The 21,465-nt window shown below is 40.0% G+C and overlaps 1 long non-coding RNA gene across 1 annotated transcript; it reads left to right on the top strand.

The window, feature by feature from the left end:
* Window positions 1-2,238: 2,238 nt before the first annotated feature.
* LOC122110461 lies at window positions 2,239-11,754 on the top strand. Its single transcript, XR_006147869.1, has 3 exons — window positions 2,239-2,365; window positions 9,625-9,631; window positions 11,745-11,754. It is a non-coding gene; the product is annotated as an uncharacterized LOC122110461 (long non-coding RNA).
* The last annotated feature ends 9,711 nt before the right edge of the window (window positions 11,755-21,465 follow it).

Here is a 21,465-nt window from a genome sequence, read left to right on the forward strand (position 1 = left end):
GTAGAGTGTACTCTTGAGCAAAAAAGAAGCTCAGGGATAGCACCTAGATCCTATGATCACACTCCATTTCTTACACACACACACACACACACACACACACACACACGAAAAAGTAAATAGAAAATATGAAGAAATCAATGAAAAATTTGAATATTGTAAGGACTTTTGGGTTTAGAGGTATGACTCAGTTGGTAGGACAATAGCTATTGATTGAAACTATCAGGTACCAAGGACATAAAAAAGAATTATCTGGTCTGTATTTTCTTATTCTCATATGTTCTCATTTGGGAACACTCTTCTTCAAAAAAAAATGTTTTAGCGGCTATATAGAGCAGGGTTACCTTTCTGTATGTCAGGTAACTAGTACATTTCCTTCCTTTTACATAATCTCATCTGTTCCCACATTCTCTTCCATACCCTCCCTCCCATCTTGACCCTCGACTTGCGTGGTTCACTTTCATCAATGTCCAGTAGAGCCAGAGGGCTCTGCTGCTGCCTTTTTTCACCCACTTCCCACTAATTCTGTGCCCTTCCCCCATCTTCCCTGTATATTAGGTGAAGAATACAGACTCATTAGAAAATGAAAAGACAAATTAAGAAAAGTTCCTTTGTTTCCTTATCATTGCAATTCAATATATATATATATATATATATATATATATATATATATATATATATATATATATAGTATTATGTAGAAAAGGTGCTTGGGTATTATAACTTTGTGATTTTCGCCAAATGCTTCCTCTTCTGTTCTTACTGTAAATGATGTCTAGAATCCTGTACAGTATATCATATCCCATGGTGTTTTAAACCTTTCTTCCATATATCAGGGGAACAGGTACCATTTGTCAATTTGATGTTGGCTAAATTTCTTAACATGATTTATTCTAGTGTCATCCATTTCCCTGCAAATGACATTATTTTATCCTTTCTAATGGCTCTGTAAAATTTCATTGTATATAGATGGCATAATTATTGGTTCCATTCATTTATTGTGGGGCATCTGGGTTGTGTACATTTCTTGTCACTGTGAATTGAGCAGCAAGGAACATGGTTGTGCAAATGTCCTTGCCATTTTCTAATTTCTCCACTTCCCCCCCAATATTTGTTGTCTAATTCAAGATATTTGGATAAGATGGTATCTCAGAATTACTTTGATTTATATTTTCTTTATGGCCAGGGATGATGAACCTTTCCTGATATGTTTCTTTGCCATTCTTACCTCTTCTTATGAGAAGTCTCTCCTTAGCTCCTCTGCCCATTTGGTGATTCGTTTATTAGTTTTGGGAGGGGTAGTTTCTTGAGATCCATGTATACTTGAAAATTAGCCCTTTGTCTGATGTATTGCAGGTAAATATCTTTTCCCAATTTGTTGGCTGTCTTTTTAGTTTAGTGGCTATGTCTCTAGCCTGTGTAGGTTTTTTCCTTTGATGTAGTCCCATTTGTTGGGTCTCTTTCCTATCTGTTATGCCTCTGGGATTCTATTCAGGAAGTTCATGCCAGTACCTAAAAGTATTTTTTTAATTATTATTTTGATGGTAAAACTTTATTTACTTTTATAAATACATCGCAAGACAAAATTTTTCAAAAATACTTTCCCCCCCAAAAAATTTAAAAAATAAAGGAAAGCTCGTAATAGGTAGGCAGACTGTCTTGAGACCTCTTTTTGTTCTTAAGGAGAGCTCTCTGCTGTGTAGGGCAGGACAATCGCCACACACCCAACACTGCCATGGGTTTGGCCTTGGGGAGAGAAAAGCCCAGCCTGGACTGAGTGTCCTCTCCTGATCACAGCCATAGTTACACCTTCTAGTAATTAACACTATCTAGGATTATCTAGTATGAATCCTATTATAGTTGGGCTATGCTGTATACAATGTTAACCATTGAGAACATATCTCTCTCTCTCTGCATATATGTGTGAATTATAAAGTATGAGTTGGATTCCAAGTTCAACAAACACAAGGTATTCTCTACATGTTCCCAGTGCCCTATGAGGCTCTCTCAACAAGCTGTTCATCTTTCCTGTTTAGATAACATTAAACACCATTGTTTTGTTAGGTGAAGAATAAAGATGAGGGGTGAAAATAAACTTTTGCCTTTAAACAGTTTATTATCCTCAACCCCAAACTAGGAGTTAAATTAGAAAACATTTTGTTGTTGTTGTTGTTGTCTCCAGAGCGATTAATCCATTACTGGTGAGGCCTGTGAGGTGTGGGGTACACCCCCAGCCTCCCCCATGCCCTGCTGGACCACAACCAAGGCCACCCTGGGCCTTCCACTGGGCTCCATCCTTGAAAAGCTGCCTAATGGAGGGAGGTCAGAAAGATCTGCATTTACAATGTGCTAGAACTATTTTGGGTCAGTTTTATAGAACTTTCTTGGTGTTATATTCCACCTCAATCTCTCCAGTATTTTCCAAGCAGATCAAGTCACTTGCAGATAATGAAGAAGCTTTGCGGCCCAGGGGTCCATGGCTTGGAATCAAAGATAGTATCAGGAGGCCCAGGGGTCTCATGTATGGTAGAGATGTCCAGGTGATTTGAGTTTCTGACCTTCCTGTTCTCCATGAGGCCTGAGCAGTGTGGAGGGCAACGAGGAGGTGTCTTCTACAATAGCCACTGAAGTGAGGGAGGCAGAAGGTCAGCTGTTCCAATGGGCAGATGTGGAGAGGTTTCTAGAAGGGGATCAAGTCCGCTGCTTTGGGCAGGAGAATCAGTTATTTTTACAGAAAGCAACAGAGAAATTAATTTTCTTTTCTGACTACTGAAAAGTGGAAAGATGCTCAAGTTTACCATTTAAAGGAACAATAGATATTTCTAAAATCTCTGTCTAAACTTTGGTTTTCTTTAAAAAACACACAAAAAACCAGGTCATCACAAAAAGTAATGTAAGTGGAGGCTGTAGGCAGGTACTGTTCTGTCCGTGGCAGTCTTTTGTGTAAAGTAAGGCGTATTGGAGCTCTAATTTAACTGATGCAGTGGGGTCTACTGGCTATGCATGCCGAGGCAGTGCAAGTCGTCCGTGCCCTTGCTGTCGAAGCCTGGGAGGGGCTGACCATACTTGTCCACGCACCAACAGATGCCCCGCTTTCTGCCTTTGGAGGGGCGACACTGCTTCTTCTTATAAAATCCTTTCTTGTCGTAGTTGGGGATGTGCACACCCCTGGGACTCAGCACATTGGGGAACTTCAGGTGATTCAGGGTGTCTTGCATCTCTCTAAGGAAGGGACCATATTCTATCTCCAGTTTGGACTCCGAGGAGAAGGTCTGGGTGTCCGTGCTCTGGGACTCATAGTCGACTTTGTAGTGCTGGCTGTCCTTTGTGTGACCTTTCTTGATGGTGTCCAGCTTCGCGTGAATGGAATGGAACTTGGAGTCAGGCACCCTATGTGTGCTGGGAGGGGCATGGCTCTCCAAGCTCCCCATGCCTAGGTCCTCCTCTGACTCACTGAGGCAGAGGGCGCCAGCAGCAGGTAGGCGCTCAGCCGGCCAGGACGCTGGCATTGGCGCAGAACCCGCGGCCATCCAGCAGCGCCTGCAGTGGGCGTGGCTCGGTTGGTGGCAGCTGGCAGCTGAGCCCCTAGCTGCAGAGTTCTGTGTAGACACCTCAAGGCTGGCCCTCCCGCAGAGCACATGTCAGGCAGCTGCCACAGCCTGGCTCACGCACCAGCTCGGCACACGCAGGCACTGGAGGCAGAGGCTCGCACTGGGCCAGCGCGATCCCATCACAGTGCTCGCATTGCAAGATGGGACCCTCGTCACCGGTGGCCTGAGGAGCAGGGCCAGGGCGGTGAGTAGAGCTGCCCTGAGCGCCGGGCGCCGCAGGAAGCATGGCGCCCATTGCAGGGGCCAACTGGAGTAAGCAGTTACTGGGTCGAGGCACGCAGTGTGAGATTGCAGGATCTGGAGCGCAACTACCGGTGCTCGGCGTGCAGCTGCCCAGCTTCCACCTCAGTACCTATAAGTTCTAATGTCACCCTTTTTCTGTCTTAGAGTAGTTTGGCTGATTTTAATGTAGTTAATCCATTTTGAGTTGATGTTAGTGCAAGCAGAGATCCACTTCCAGTTTTCTGGCTATTGATGTCCAGTTTTCCCAACACCAATAGTTGAAGAGGCTATGATGTCTGTGTATGTGTGGGGTGTGTGTGTGTGTGTGTGTGTCTGTCTGTCTGTCTGTCTGTGTGTCTGTGTCTGTGTCTGTGTGTGTCGGTCATGGGGCTTGAACTCTCGGCCTCGGAGCTACCCCTCAGCATTTCATCTCCAGGCTAGTACTTGAACCACAGTTCCACTTCCCATTTTCTTGTGGTTTATTGGAGCTAAGAGTCTCATCGACTTCCCTGGCCCTGCTGGCTTTCAACAACCATTCTCAGATCTCAGCCTTCTGATTAGCTAGATTAAAGGCATGAGCCACAGTCACCCGGCAAGGCTATGTTTTTTCCACATTACATCTTTCACTCTTTTGTCGAATATCAGATGATTGTAAGTATGTAGTTTTATTTCTGGGTCTTTTCATCTTTTTTAATACGTTTTTTTTGTAAAAATAATGTACAAAGGGATGGCAGTTACATAAGGTAGGTAATGAGTTCATTTCCTCTCAAGCATTGATACTTCCTCCTTTGTTTTTCCCCTACCATCCCTACCCTTCCACCTCCACAACTACTCCTTTCCATCCCTCCTTCCCACTCCCTGCCTAAATTGTAAACTTCGTTTTTGAACATAGTGTCTTGATCTCATTGTTAAAATGGGTCCAACTGTATCCCTAGTTAAGCATTTGGTTTTTTCCCTTCACCTCCCAAAGCTAGAGAAATGTACATACAAGATACAGGGCACCAACATCAAAGAAACAAAAGAAACCACATAAATTAGGTTACAAGATTGGGTGGAAGAATGATGACTGTTGACTTAATTTAATAAGTATTCTATAGTTTTTAATGGTAAGGTTTATTAACTCAAAGGGGGAGAAAAAACATTCAGAATAGTGGAATGTGGCTACTACTCATTTGATGTGTGTGGCTAGATTATGATTAATAAAAATATATCTATTAATTCCCAGTGGTAGACTGCTATGCTAACTGGGAGGAGACTTTGGTAATGCCAGGGGTTTGAATACTGGTAATGAAGCAGAATATGAGGGGAGAGCATTTGCTAAAGATGTAACTTCCTAGGCTCATACTAAATACATTGAAGCAGAATGCTAAGTGATGATCGACTGAGCACCAAATTTTATTTGTTGACTTTTTGTTTTGTGAAGTCCAGGGATTTGAACCTAGAGCCTGGGTGCTGTCCTTTAATTTTTTCTCAAGGCTAGTGCTCTACCAGTTGAACCACAGCTTCAAGTCCATAATTTTGGTGGTTAATTGGAGATGAGTCTTTCCAAATTTCCTCTTTGGGCTTGCTTCAAACGTGATCCTCAGGTATCGGCCTCCTGAGTAGCTCGCATTCCAGTTGTGAGCCACCAGAACCTGGCTAGAATCACATTTTAAAAGTATTCTCTAGGTGAATCAGATGTGTCTAGGTACTATGTGAGCATTTTGGTTCCAGTGGGTTATTTCAGATTTAGAATAACATCAGAATTTTTCTTCTTGTAACTCACAGCATCCAATATCTATATAATTTATTCAGATCTTCATGTGTGATCTTTTTTTCTTCATTGTACCTTTTTATTCTTACTTCACAAGCAAGCACGTCAGTGATGTATTCCTTTTCTGAAGCAAGTTACATCCTTTCCCATCAATGAGGGATGTACTTGCTGCTCTTACTGCCTGGAGTACCTGCTTCTAGTTAATTGCATGGATGATGGCTCTCAGGTTAACTATCTCCTCCTCAGGAATATCTCCTCACATAACCGCTGTGAAGTTGTTGCCACAAAACTACCAATGTCATGTCTCTGATTTATAAAAATTATCATTATGATTTCTGGTTTTCTTTTCAGCATGAAATTGATGAGGAGAGAGCCACATTCACTTGTTTCTCCAACACCTATAATAGTGCCTGGTCCTTAGTGCTCAGGAGCCTTGCATAGGGATCAGCCTTCTCCAGCTCAATTTATCTTAGCTTCTGGTCAAGACAGCTCTTGAAGCTGACGTCTGGTGGCTAGCAGTCATTCCCTCTCATTCTTTGTGCCTTTCTGTGTTGCTGAGTCCGCCTCAGAGCAAGATCAGTGCCTGACACCTATTTGCTGCTATGGAAAGATGGCTATGACATCATACAAGTAATGGGCATTGTTTTGTGAAACTGTGTGCGGAGACGCATCTCCACACAAGTTCTCCAAGGCAAGTGTCTCCCATGCCCAGGAGTCAATTCCACAACTCAGCATCCTAACTGTCACTTACTCCCTAATGCACTCAGTGTATATTCCCATTTCGATTAAAAAAAGAAAATTCAAGATATGCCTTTGATGATTTGTCATTGAATTACTGAAACAAAGTATATAATTTTGGGGCTGGGAAGGTGGTTAGTGGTAGAGTGCTTGCCTTGCATGCATGAGGCTGTGAGTTCGATTCCTCAGAACCACATAAGCAAAAAGAAAATAAGCTGGAAGTGGCCCTGTGGCTCAAGTGGTAGAGCGCTAGCCTTGAGCTGAAGAGCTGATGGATAGCACCCAGGCCCAGAGTTCAAGCTGACAACCGGACCCAAAAAAAAGTATATAATTTTATGTATTTGTAAGTCTTTGTCCATCTCTCTTGAGCCCTTGGCATATTTCTATGTGTTTGCAACTTGGGAAGGGAAATAAGGTTTAATTCAGGATAGTCAAAAACATTTTGGGAGGGAATGCCAACTTTCCATCTGATGTTCTACAGATGGCCATCTTGTCACAGGAACTGAGTAGACTGTCATAGCATAAGAGGCTTGTCCTGACTTCTACTGACTTTCCTCTGGGGTCACAGAATGTGATCCTACTGCATACGTGTCGCTTGGCTACACTCGAGGGACCAGGTCTTCTCTGAAAATCTAATGGCATGGGGGTAAGAGAAACTAAAACTCAGAGCCCAGCTTCCCACATCACTAGGATTACAGGCCTGAGTCTCATATACTAACTCATAACTGCCTTTTTATACATCGTGTAGCCTGTTTCATTATATTCACCTCATAGACAGATATACAAATATATGTTTTTATTTATCCATCTATTTATAATCAGTGTTATATCTAGAAACACAAAAATATATATTCATATAATTATAATCAAAGTTATATTACCACTTTCCCCAATAATATTTTACACTAATATTATGTGAAAAAATACTTAAGATTGAAAAAATTAAAAGCCCTTGTAGTATGAAAAATCATATTTGATCTTACATATCATATAATATACTATATAAAATGTAATGAATATAACATGTATTTCCATATAACTGATTTAATTGCTCCCTGATTTTGTGTTTGTCGATCTATATAAGCCTTCTTTCTTCTATTGATGATGGCTTATACTTTCCAGTGTCGATATTTCTTATGTATTTTGTCAAATATATTCAGCCCTAAGTAGAATTTTTATGTTAATGGAGCCAAATTTTTCTTCAATATTTCCCAAAGCACAATGAATATGTATACAGACTTGAACTCACTGTTGGAAGAAAGTCCCACATACCACTATAAGTATTGTGGCATTTGTCCCAATTGACAGAACAGCTTTCTAGGTCATCTGATCTGGTATGTCCTAGATCTTTTTTAGCCACCATATCACCCCATGCAGGCATGGCCTGGCTTCCTTGCAACTCCCTGTGCATTTAACCATTCCCTTTATATCCAATAGGCTCTCTTGTTCATCCCACTGTCACTCTGTTTTCCCACACACAGAACACATGTGCATGGTGCTTTACATAGTAGGTTGAAAAAAAAACACATTTAAGGCTCATGAATTATATAATATAACATAAACACTGACATTTTAATAACGTTAGAAAAATAACTAGAATGATCATTTTACAACAATCAGGACCAAAAAGAAATATAACGATTTTCTAAAGAAGGGGGGAAGCAATCTCTAAATCTGGATTGTCTTCTAAGTTGGCTTCAGACACAAATTCTGCCTCAGAGTCCTCAAAAGGATCTACTTCCTCATTAAAGGCAGTATTTTCTTCCCGAGTCTATGGAGGGACAGATCTTATTTCTCAATTGGAAATTGGATCCCCAGCAGAAGGACAGATTGGTCTGGATATTCTGTGAGGACAGATTCCCTTTCCTCAACTGAATCTAGACTTTGGACCTAACTTATTGATTTTCTTGAACATAGACTGGGGTCATTTTCCATTAGCACATATTTACCCTGCACTCCAGGACCAAAACATTTTTTACTGGTTTGGATGTGATCTAGGTGAATTGTGAACATCAATGGAAGACATTCTGGATCATCTTCTTCCTTGGTGGTATGTGCAGGTACACCTACATCACATGTGGAGTTCAGAACCAGTGGGATGTCCACAGGACTCAAAACCTAGTTGGGCCTTTCTACACATTGAAAAAAGCCTCTATGTTCACATGCTTTCTGGAGTCCAGTTTTGGCTTCCAATCTCCATCAGTCACAATAGGCGACATCACTGATGGGTTTTATCTGGAGTTCAGCAGGAAGTTCTGTACAGTGACACAAACATAAGAATGTAAATAGGTACAGGAGTCTTAGATTAGACTCTAGAAGTTAAAGTGTGACTAAACTTCTATGAGGATTTAGTAGGAGAAGCTGTAGAACTTGAGTTTGGGCTGAACACTGATGAGAAGGTAGGGTGGTTCTAATGAGTGGTTATGTCCAAGTTCTTTTAAAAAGGGAACAGGCATTACCCGGCATAGAACATCCATAAAAGGACATTTTGCCAAGCTGGGTAGTACAAAGGGCTCTTGGCAAAGCAGGCCCATCCCTTGAGACCTAGATTCCATCCCTACTCAAAAGCTCTAAGGCATCTAAACAAGGACTATTTACTCTTTTCCTTGGTCTCACGGGTCATGCATTGCTCCAGCTGGTCCAGAAGAATATGTAAGCAGAACAGCAAGTCTGAAGAGGGTATGTTGAGCTTGTCATACTGTGTAAGTTTTTTCAGAATGTCAACTTTCTTATGCTCACAAAAATCATCAGGGTAGAAGTCCATCCAAATAGTTAAGATGGAACAATTGATGCTGTGGGCAGATTGGTGACAAGGAAAATGAGAGTCTGCCCTCTCCATCCTGAGCCTTCTACCATAGACCCTTTGTGGCAGGACTAGAATGCTGGGAAGTGGAAAGAGACTCCTGGAAGCAGAATTCTCTTCACAACCCACTTCTAGAAATTTCTAATGCAACCCTCCAAAATTCTCCCTGTGATGGGCAGAGAAAGTTGTTTCCCCACTGTGTCTGACTTGCTACACACAACCCTCCCTGTCATCGAGGGATTGTGATCCATGCTGGCCTGGTCATAAACAGAAAACCCTGTCAGAAAAATGGCTACAGCAGCGCTGAGCACAGGTGGCTCATGCCTGTAATCTTAGCTACTCAGGAGGCTGAGACCTGAAGATCCCAGTTCAAAGCAAATCTAGGCAGGAAAGTGTGTGAGACTCCTATCTCAATAATCCACTAGAAAACTAGAAGTGGCACTGTGGCTGAAACAGTAGAGCACTCGCATTGAGCTGAAGAGTGCAGGGACAGTGTACAGGTTCAGAGTTCAAACCACATGACCAACAAAAACAAAAGTGACTAAAGCGAAAAGAGCAGGTGTGTGGCTCACTTTGTAGAGCACCTACCTAAAATTCATGAAGCCCTGAGTTTAATTGCTAAGATTGAAAGGAGGAAAGAATATGAAGGAATGGAAGGAAGAAAAGAAGGAAGGGAGGAATTTTGATATAACCAAATACTGGAAAGATGTGAAGTATTAAATAAAGGTATCTAAAAGGCAAATTATAAAATGTGGAATTCAGGCTAAAATACATGTACAGTTTTGTTTTTCTGTAAAGTGATACTTACGTGCCTCTTTAGTTTAAAAGTAGTAAATGAGTTTGAAAAATGGAAAAGTTGTTAGAAATGAATCATTATATCTTATCACTTTTTCTGCTACATTCACCACCTACAAAATTGGAACAATGTTCATCATTTTAATTATTAATGTATTAATTTAATCTTTCATCTTTAGTGTATAGTCTATTGTGCACATCATTTGTTTGAACTCTTTTTTTTGTTTGTTTTTTGTCGATGATGGGTCCTGAACTCTGGGCCTGGGCACTGTCCCTCAGCTCTTCACCTCAAGGATATCACTTTACCACTTGAACCACAGTGCCACTTCTGGCTTTTCTGCTTATGTGGTACTGAGAAATCGAACCCAAAGGCTCATACATGCAAGGCAAGCACTCTACCACTTAGCCACCTTCCCAACCCTGAAATCTTTATTTTTTCCTGCAGACATAGGCTTGAACACAGGGCATGGGTGCTGTCCCAGAGCTTCTTTGCTCAAGTTTAGCACTCTGCCATACAAGATTAAACCATAGTGCCATTTCTTGTTTTTTAGTGGTTAATTGGAAATAGCAGTCTCATGGGAACTTTTCTGCCCAAGACTGGCTTTGAACCAACATCCTCATTTCTCAGCCTCCTGAGAAGGTAGGATTACAGGCGTGAGCCACCTGTACCCTTGTGCTCATTTATTTTCTTTTAAATGTTATATAAGTTTAGTTCCCCCACCCAAATACGTGCAAACTGAGATGCAAATTGGCTTTAAATAAACCACTACTTGAGGATGCTGAAATTACAAATGATGGCAAATTGTTTTTAACATTTTTTAATATGAGAAGCTTGAACTGAGGGCCTGATTGAAATCCCTATTCTCTTGTGCTCAAGGCTATCACTCTACTAGTTTGGCCCACAGGGCCCTTTTAGTTTCTTGGTAACCAGTTAATGAGATAATAGTCTCACAGACCTTCTTATCCAGGCTGTTATTAATCCTCGATTATCAGATCTCAGCCACCTGAGTTGTTATGATTACAGGCATGAGAAACTGTCACCAGTTTTTCAAAAGCAACAACAGATTACTTTAGGGGAGGATGGAGGAGGAGAAGCTAGAGGCTAAACAAGCTCTCACATAGAAAATAGTTGTAGTGTTCCACTGAAGAGTCCTAGGTCAGAGAATGACCAAGTGTGCCATCACAGTACAGTTTGGGCAGAGAGGGAAAATCCAGACAAGGAGACAGATCTGAGCACTTGCCATTAGCTGCAGCTGTGGTGGTGGCGGCAACGGCAGCAGCCTAGCCGCCAAAAGAACAACACAGAATCTGGGACAATGGTGCCAGACACAGCAGGTGACCGGATTCTACTTAAAACCAGAAAGAACTGATAAGTAGCAGATATCTTCATCCTGCATATCACAGACCAGAGACAACCCGGGAACCAAGACTCCAGCGTGAGTAGAATCCTGACATACTCACTCCTTCTTAGGGAACAGAGGAGGGAAGGCCACCCTTACCATCCTCACCCCCGGAGACCTCCATATTTGATATTGAAAAGGACCAGTTGAGCAGCAAGCTCCAGCTCAGGCCTTGGAAAAAAAAACAAAAGAGTCATTTAGGAGGTCTCAGGCACCTGACCTGACCTGCCAGGCTCAGCTCCTCCCTGGGAAAAATCACCCAGCCCAGGCAGACAAAGCTCTGCCCCGAGGGGAGTGACTTTCTTCACTGGGTAAACAGAGCCAGAGGCTGCCCCTCCCTACAGCAGCCTAGACAATCAAGTGAAATTCAGTAAACATAAACCCTGATAATGGCTCTAGGCTGGGCTCTGTGAGTGTCTCAGAAGTTACCCCTCAGGGAAAAGCTGCAATTTGCTAAAAGGCCTCAATTCTACCCAGAACATAGCCTCATCACAGCATCTTCAAATTAGAGGAAACAGCCATCTCCCTCTTTTGTGAAACTCAAAGCAGATCTCCCTCTCATTGAACTATACTGGGAGGAGGATCACAAAATCCTGATCATTTTTCTGCCTGCTCCAACAAATTGACTTAAGAAACCAATCAAGCCACAGGCAAACCAAACACCACAAGCAGACTAAAGACTCCACCAAGAGACTGGTTACAGACACAGGGTGATACAGGTTCTTCCCATCTACTTCCCCCCCCCCCCCCCGCAAAAAAAAAGAACTCTTTTTGGTACCTTTTTTAATTTTTAATTTTTTAAAAAAATTGTTTTCTATTCATTTTTTTTCTCCCCTCCTAATTTTTATTTTAGGTGTATGTGTGTGTGAGTGTGCTTTGTTTAAATCTCTACTGACCTTTTGGTCTTTTTATCTTTTTTTTTCTTTTTCATTCTTTTCATTTTTCTTCTGTTTCCTTGTTTTTGTGTGTGACTTATTTGCTGTTCTGCTCATCTTCAGATATATGCCCATTGTCAAATATTAGACCTTACCCCCATTGTATACACATTAATCAAGAATTTTATTACTCAAAACAAAACTTCTTAGCCTTAAATTCTGTAATAGCAGTATTATCTCTTTAGACCTATATAATTTTTGAGAATTTTTATTTTTTAGTTTTTCATGTCTCCTTTCTACCCCTCCCCTCCTCTCATCGTATCTTTTTCTTCTCTCAATATCACCTTAAACTTAGATGATTTTTAAGATTCATTTATTAAACTTAAATATTTGTTTTTCCCATTTTTTCTTGTCTTTTTTTCTCTCTCCTACTATTCTGTCCAATCCATTTCCCTCTTTGAGATTAGAACTTGGTTAAATTCACTCTCCTTTTACCTCTCTACATTCTTCTAATCCTATTTTTCCTCACATTTGTCCCTAAATATAATAATTTCTGGTTTGCCAAATTCGTCCTTGCTGTTGTTAGCCCATTAATCCATAGTTGTTTGATGTTGAATAGATTGTATCTGTTGAACTAGATTATATCTGTGTCCTTTTGCCTGTGCAACTGCAGGACTTTGGTTGATGCATGCCTTCAAAAGTATTCTAGCAGAAAACTTTCATATCAAATGGGCAGAACAGGCCAGAAAAACACAAGAAAAATGAAAGTCCTGGTATCTCAACTCCCACTCATGATAACCAGTATTCCAGAGGAGAGTTCCCCAAAAGCTCAATAAATATTACTTGGAAACATGGTGAATGAACAGATAGAAAACCTGCAAAGGACTCAGTGTGAACATGATAGGGAGATAGAGGAAGCAAACCAAAGATCAATACAGTAATCTCATGAGCATGAGGAAGCTACTCAAAGATTGATACAGAAATGCATGAATAGGTTGAGAACACTCAAAGAGAAATAAAGGAATTGTGTGAGCAGGCTGAGAACCATCATAGAATTATAGGAATTGCATGAGCAGGCTGAAAACAGACAAAGAGAATGTCAGGAATTGCGTGAACAAGCTGAGAACAGTCAAAGAGAACTACAGGTATTGCATGAAAATGAGGAAGCTAATCAAAGAGTAGCACTGGAATTGCAAGGGAGGGACGAGAATAAACAAAGTTCAATAGAGGCATTCATGGAATCCATAAACAGACAGTTGAAAGAATTCAGGGAGACCACAAAGGGAATGCTGAATGGAACCCGACAGAAGGAATGGGAGTATAAGGAAACCATAACCAAACAACTAAGTGATTTGAGAATAAGAACTGAACACCAAATTAAGGAAGTAAAGAAGTCCATTCAAGATCTAAAACAAAGCTCCAACAAAGAATTTGAAGTAATCAAAACCAAACAATTAGAAGGAAAATGAATAAAAAACAAAGAAGAAAGTCTTGACAGTAGGTTAGACCATGCAGAAGATCGAATCTCGGTAAATGAAGACAGCCTAGATATTATACAGAAACAATGTACAACTATCCATGACAAATCCAGAAAAATGATAGATATATTCAGCAATTGGAAGACACCATCAGAAAGCCTAATCTGAGAATAATGGGTGTAGAGGAGCACCTAGAAACAGAAGATAATGGTCTAGGAAATTTGTTTACCAGGATCCTAGCAGAGAAATTCCCAAACATGCAAAAGGATAGGCCTATTCAGATACAAGAAACGTTTAGAACCCCAAATTGACCAGACGAGAGCAGGACATCCCACCGTCACATTATAATATGCACAAGATCAATTCAGACCAAGGAAAAGATCCTTAAAGCTGTCAATGAGAAAAGATCAATCATCTATGAAGGGAAAACAATTAGAATAACTTCATTTTTTTCATCAGAGTAAATTAAAGCAAGAAGAGCCTGGAATGATGCATGCCATGACCTAAAGACAAAGTATGAACCAAGAATACTGTAAACAGCTAAATTCTCCTTCATAACCGAAGGTGAAATAAAAATCTTCCATAGAAAAGAAAAACTGAAAATATATATATCTCCACCAAACCGGTCCTACAAAAGATACTTAAAGATGTCCTACACAGACAGAACGGACAAGATCACAATAAAGACAAAGAAATGGCACCCAAACTGAGAATCCAAAAACCATAGGAAGAACCAAGTTGAGGCAGCCCCCAAGAAGGCGGATAAAATGGCAGAAACTACCAAACACTTCTCAGTCCTTTCTCTCAATATTAACGGATTTAACTCTCCAATTAAGCGACATACACTGTCTAGTTGGATTAAAAAGCAACATCCTTCTATCTGCTGCCTTCAGGAATCACACCTTGCTCATAAAAACAAATACACTTTGAACATGAAAGTCTGGAACAAAATCTACCAAGCAAATGGCCCGTATAAACAGACAGGAATTGCAATCATAACATCAGATAAAATAGACTTCAAATTAAAATTAGTGAGAAGAGATAAAGAAGTTCACTACATACGAATTAAGAGATCTTTCTTTCAGGAGGATATTGCAATACTAAATACTATTCGCCAAACAATGGATCACCGAAATTTATCCAACAGATACTACTTTCCCCAAAATCTCAAATAGATCCAAAGATAAGAATTGTTGGGGACTTTAAAAGACCACTATCCACAATATATAGATCAACTCGAAAAAACTCAACAGAGAAACTGCAGATCAAAAGAACTGCCTAGATCAGCTAGATTTAACAGAAAACTACTGAATATTTCACCCAGCAGCACCAGAATACATTTTTTCTCACCATTACATGGAACATTTTCCAAATTAGACCACTTTTTTATTGTGAAAATACTGTACAGAGGGGTTACAATTACATGGGCAAGACAATGAGTACATTTCTGATAAAGCATTGTAGCCTCCTCCTTTGTTTCCCCTTCCCCTCCCATTCTCCCCCCGTCCCACCACCCAACCCTCATCCCCCCCACCAAAGTTGTAAAGTTCGTTTTTGACATAATGACTTGTATGTCTCGTTGCAATGGGTCCACCTATTTAAACGATTTGTTTTTTCCCTTCCCCTCCACAAATGATAACATCAAATACAGGGAAAGCAGGGGTTATTCAGTGGTGGAGGCACATGTAAAGCAACAAAGAAATCATCTTATAAATGTGTTAGAAACAATTGCATGAAAGAAAAAAATCATTTGAATAAATATCATAGGGTTCATTTCCCTAACATCAGCTTATCTGACCTTTTCTGCTTGACTCAGACTTATACAAGTTATTACAAATAGGGGAAGCCATGGGACCTAAGTGTCTTTGGGCCTGGCTTACTTCACTTAATATAATTTTTCCCAAGTCTTTCCATTTCCTAACAAATGGGGCAATGTCATTCTTTCTGATGGAGGCATAGAATTCCATTGTGTATATATACCACATTTTCTTGATCCATTCATCTACTGAGGGGCATCTGGGTTGGTTCCATATCTTAGCTATGGTAAATAAGGCTGCAATAAACATAGCTGTGTTGGTAACTTTCTTGTAGTTTTGTTTGTGAACATTTGGTTAAATGCCCCATAGTGGGATTGCTGGGTTATAGGGGAGCTCTATGTGGAGTCTTTTGAGGAACCTCCATACTACTTCCCAAAGTGGTTGTACAAGTTTACACTCCCACCAAAAATGCATTAAGGTTCCCTTCTGTCCACATGCCATCCAGCATCTGTTGTTATTAGAGTTCTTCATTCTAGCCATTCTAACTGGGGTGAGGTGGTATCTCAATGCTGTTTTAATTTGCATTTCTTTTATTGCTAGGGAGGTTGAGCATTTCTTCATGTGTCTATTGGCCATCCTTCGTTCCTATTCAGAGCAGTTTCTCTTTATGTCTTTAGCCCAATTATTTATTGGGCAGTTTTTTCTTTGAAGGTTTGTTGTTGGGGGGTTTAATTTTTTGAGTTGCAGGTATATTTTAGATATGAGACCCTTGTCTGTTATATGGCTAGTGAAGACCTTCTCCCAATCCGTGGGCTTTCTACTGATCTTGCTAGTTATGTCCTTTGCCATGCAGAAGCTTTGCAATTTCATGCAATCCTATTTGTTCAACCCTTCTTAGATTTGTTGTGCTTCTGGGTCACTATTAAGAAAATTTCGGCCTGTGTCTTTAGATCTATGTGGGATTTGAGGGAAAGTAGTGTTTCTTGGATAAATTTGGGTGCTCCGTTGTTTGGCGAATAGATATTTAGAATTGTAATATCCTCCTGAAGGAGAGATCCCTTAATGAGTATGTGGCGACCTTCTTTATGTTTTCTCACTAATTTTAATTTGAAGTCTATTTTATCTGGTATTAGGATTGCAACTCCCGCCTGGTTATGGGGGCCATTTGCTTGGTAGATTTTGTTTCAACCTTTCACATTGAAAATGTGTTTGTTTTTACGGGCAAGATGTGACTCCTAAAAGAAGCAAATAGAAGGATGTTGCTTTTTAATCCAAGAAGAGAGTCTATGTCGTTTAATTGGAGAGTTAAGTCCGTTAATGTTGAGAGATAGGACTGAGGTATTTGGGAGTTGCTGCCATTTTATCCACCTTCTTGGGGGCTGTGGAAACTTGGTTCTTCCTATGGTTCTTGGATTCTCAGTTTGGGTATGGTTGCTTGGCCTTTATTGTGATCTAGTTGGTTTTGAAGGAGAGTTTATCTGGGTACAGTATTCTTGGTTGATAGTTGTTTGTCTTTAGGGCATGGCATACATCATTCTAGGCTCTTCTGGCATTAATTGTTTCTGCTGAGGAATCTAAGCTGATTCTAATTGGTTTCCCTTTATCAGTGATTGAGCTTTTCTCCTTGACAGCTTTAAGGAACTTTTCTTTGGTCTGAATTGATCGTGTGTATATTATAATGTGATGGTGGCATGTCCTATCCTGGTCCCGTCTATTTGGTGTTCTAAAAGCTTCTTGTATCTGAATAGACCTATCTTTGTGCATGTTTGGAAAGTTCTCTGCTAGGATCCTGTTAAACAGATTTCCTAGACCATTAACTTCTGTCTCTACACCCATTAGCCTCAGATTACGCCTTCTGATGTTGTCTTCCAAGTGTTGAATAGCTCTGTCATATTTCTTGGATTTGTCTTGGATGGTTGTATGTTCTTTCTTTATAATAACTAGGCTGACTTCAATCCCTGAAATTCATCTTCAGCATGGTCTAACCTACTATCAAGTCTTTCTACTTTGTTTTTTATTTTTCCTTCTAGTTGGTCGGCTTTGATGGCTTCAGATTCTTTGTTGGAGCTTTGTTTTAGATGTTGTATGGACTTCTTTACTTCCTTAATTTGGTGTCAGCATTTATTCTCAAATCACTTAGTTGATTAGTTATGGTTTCCTTGGACTCCTATTCCTTCTGTTAGGTTCCATTCAGCATTCCCTTTTGTGGCCTCCCTGACTTGTTTGAGCTCTCTATTTATGGATTCCTTGAATACCTTTAGTGATCTTTCTGTATTCTCATCCCCCTCTCTCAATTCCTCTATTACTCTTTGATTAGCTTCTTCATATTCACACAGTTCCTGTAGTTCTCTTTGAGTGTTTCCAGCCTGCTCATGACATTCATGACTTTCTCTTTGACTGATCCCAGCCTGCTCACTCAATTCCTTTATTTCTCTTTAAGTGTTCTCAAGCTACTCTCGCAATTCCTGTATCAATCTTTGAGTACCTTCCTCACACTCATGATATCCTTTGTTTTGCCTCCTCTCTCTCCCTATCACGCTTATAGAGAGTCCTTTGCAGATTTTCAATCTTTTAATCTACCATGTTTACCAGTAGTATTTGTAGAGCTTTTTGGGAACTCTTCAATGGATTATTCATTATCTTTTTTGTCCCCTGATTATTATTAGTGGGAGTCGAGATAGCTGGACTTGCCATTTTTCTTGTGTTTTTCCAGATTGCTCTGCCCATTTGGGATGAAAATAAACCAGTTTTGTGCTAGCACACTATTTTAAGGCAAGCATCAACCAAAGTCTGTAGTTGCACAGTCAAAAGTCTGCAGATACAATATAATTCAATAGATATATCTATTCAACATCAAACAACTAAGTATTAATGGGCTACGAACAGCAAAGAAGAAGTTGGCAAACAGAAATTATTAAGTTTAGGGAGAGATGTGGGTAAAAATAGGCATAGAGGGATGTGGAAAGGCAGTGGGAGAGTTAATTCAAACAAATCCTAATATCAAAGCGGGAAATACCTTGGATAGAATGATAGTAGAGAGAGAAAAAAAGAAGAAAGAGAAAGAAAAAAGACAAGAAAAAACAGTAAAACAAACATTAAAAATTTAGAAGTGCAACACTTAAAAATTATGCAAATTTTAAGACATAATATTCAGAGAAGAACGCAGATAGAATAAGAGAACAGGAGGGATAGAATGGAGATATGGAAAACTTAAATATAAAAATGCTAAAAATATTATATAGGTATTAAGAGGTAGTACTGCTATTACAGAAGTTAAGTCTAAGCAGTTTTAAACTGAGTAATAAATTTCTGGATTAAGTGTGTACACAATAGGGCTAAAGTCAAATAATCAACTACAGGTATATATGAGGATGAGAACAGCAATTTATCATGAAAAGAATGAAAGAGAATAAAACGTGAAAAGAAAGAGTAGGAAAGAAAAAAAGGATCAAATGGTCACTAGAACTAAACAAAAAAATTTATTTTAAAAGATAAAAAGAGAGGGTTCCGGGAAGATGGCAGAGGAGATTCTGGAGGCACAACAAGCTCTCGCATAGAAAGCAGTTTTACAGTTCCAGTGAACAGTCCTAAGCCAGAGAATCACACCAAGTGTGCCAGAGAGGGAAAATCCAGACAGGGAGACAGATCTGAGCTCTTGCCAGCAGCCGCAGCCACTGTGACAGCAGCGGTGGTGCTGGTGAGAGAACCCACCATACCTGAATCACAGAGTCTGGTACAAAGGAGCCAGATTCAGTGGGCGAGCGGATTCTTCTCAACACCAGCAAGAACCAACAATGAGCGGACATCTTCACCATGCAGTTCACAGACCAGAGACAAGCCAGGAACCAAGACTTGGCATGAGTAGAAGCCTGACATCCTCACTCCTTCTCAGGGAGCAGAGGAGGGAAGGCCACCCCTCCCCTCCCCAGTACTGGAGATCTCCATCTTGGATACCAACAAAGCTCAGCGGAGCTGCTAGCTCCAACTCAGGCCTTGGAAGAAAACTAGAGTCATTTAGCAGGTCACAAGAACCTAAACAGACCTGCCAGACTCAGCTCCTACCAGGGAAAATTCACCAAGCTCCGGTGCCAGTGCTAGGAGTGGCTTTCTTCACTGGGTAATCAGAGCCAGAGGCTGTTCCTCCCTTTAGCAGCCTTGATAATCAATTGAAATTCAGTAAACATAAATCCTGAGAATGGCTCCAGGCAGGGCTCTGTGAGTTTCTCACTAACTAGCCCCCGGTAAAAGCTACTATTTGCTGAAAAGCCTCAAATCTACCCAGAAACTAGCCTCATCACAGCATCTCCAAATTTGAGGAAAAAGCCACCTCCCTCTTTTGTGATACTAAAAGCAGATCTCCCTCCCATTGGAATAAACTGGGAGGAAGATTGCAAAATCCTGGGCAAAGTAGAGCATTTTTCTGCCTGTTCAAACAAACTGACTTAAGAAACCAGCCAAGCCACAGGACCACAAGCAGACAGAGTCTCAAACAAGAGACTGGTTACGGAAACATGGGAGATACAGGATTTTTCCCAACCCTCCCAAAAAATTCAAAGAAATTTTTTCTTCTCTTCTTTTTTTTTATACCTTTTATAAAATTTATTTCTTTTCTAAAACTTTTTTTTTTAATTTTTAATTTTTACGTTTTTTGAAAAAAATTGTTTTCTAGTAACTTTTTTTTCCTCATAATTTTTATTTTAGGAGTACATGTGTGTGTGCCGTTTACTTTTTTTCTTTCTTTTTATAAAAAAAATTCTTTTTGTTTTTGTTTAGTTCAACTGAACTTTTTATCTTTTTTCTTTCTCTCTTATGCTTTTCACATTTTCTTCTCTTTTGTTCTTTATGAGACTTAATTGTTGTACTGCACATCCTCAGATAAACCCATAGTTGACTATTAGACCCTATCCCCCATTCTGTACACACTTAATCCACAAATTTATTACTCAATTCAAAACCTCTGAGACTTAAATTCCTTAATAGCAGGACTACCAATTTATACCTATATAATATTTTAAGTATTTTAAGTATTTTTATTATTAAGATTTTCACATCTCCTTTATATCCCTCCCCTTCTCTCATTATATTCATGTTCTTCTCTGAATAGTTTGTTTTCGATTCTGCATAATAATTTTTACTTTTCTCTTTTTTCTGGTCTATATTTTTTCCCTTTCTTTTTCTTCTTTTTTTCTCTGTCTCTACTTTCATACTATCCAACCTATTTCCTGCTTTGAGATTAGGACTTAGTTTACTCTCCCTGTCCCTTCCCACATCACTCTATTCCTATTTTTTACCCACATCTCTCCCTAACCCTAATAATTTCTGGTTTTCCAAATTCTTCTTTGTGATTCATAGCCCATTAATAAATAGTTGTTTGATGTTGAATAGATGTATCTGTTGAACTAGATTGTATCTGCAGACTATGGACTGTGCAAATTCAGACTTTGGTTGATGTTTGCCTTAAGTTAGTGCTCTAGCACAAAACTGGTGTTATTTTCATCCCAAATGGGCAGAGTAAGCCTGAAAAAACACAAGAAAAATGGCAAGTCCAGGTATCTCAACTCCCACTCATGATATTCAGGGGACAGAACAGATAATGAATAATCCAGAGGAGAATTCCCAAAAAGCTCTACAAAAACTGCTGGTAAACATGATAAATGAAAAGATTGAAAACCTACAAAGGACTCTGTATGAGTGTGATAGGGAGAGAGAGGAGGCAATTCAAAGGTTTACACAGGAATATCATGAGCGTGAGGAAGCTACTCAAAAACTGATACAGGATTTGCTTGAGCAGCTTGAGAATACTCCAAGAGAAAGGCAAGAATGGCGTGCACATGCTGAGAACATTCAAAGAGAACTACAGGAATGGCATGAACGGAAGGAAGCTAAGCAAAAAGTAATACAGGAATTGAGAGAGCAGGATGAGAACACACAAAGATCGCTAAAGGCATTCATGGGATCCATTAACAAAGAGCTGATGGAAGTCAAGGAGACCACAAAGGGAATGCTGAATGGAACCCAACAACAGGAATGGAAGTC

Source organism: Dipodomys spectabilis, unplaced genomic scaffold (assembly GCF_019054845.1).
Source record: "Dipodomys spectabilis isolate Male_0828 unplaced genomic scaffold, ASM1905484v1 ptg000078l, whole genome shotgun sequence".
NCBI lineage: Eukaryota > Metazoa > Chordata > Mammalia > Rodentia > Heteromyidae > Dipodomys > Dipodomys spectabilis.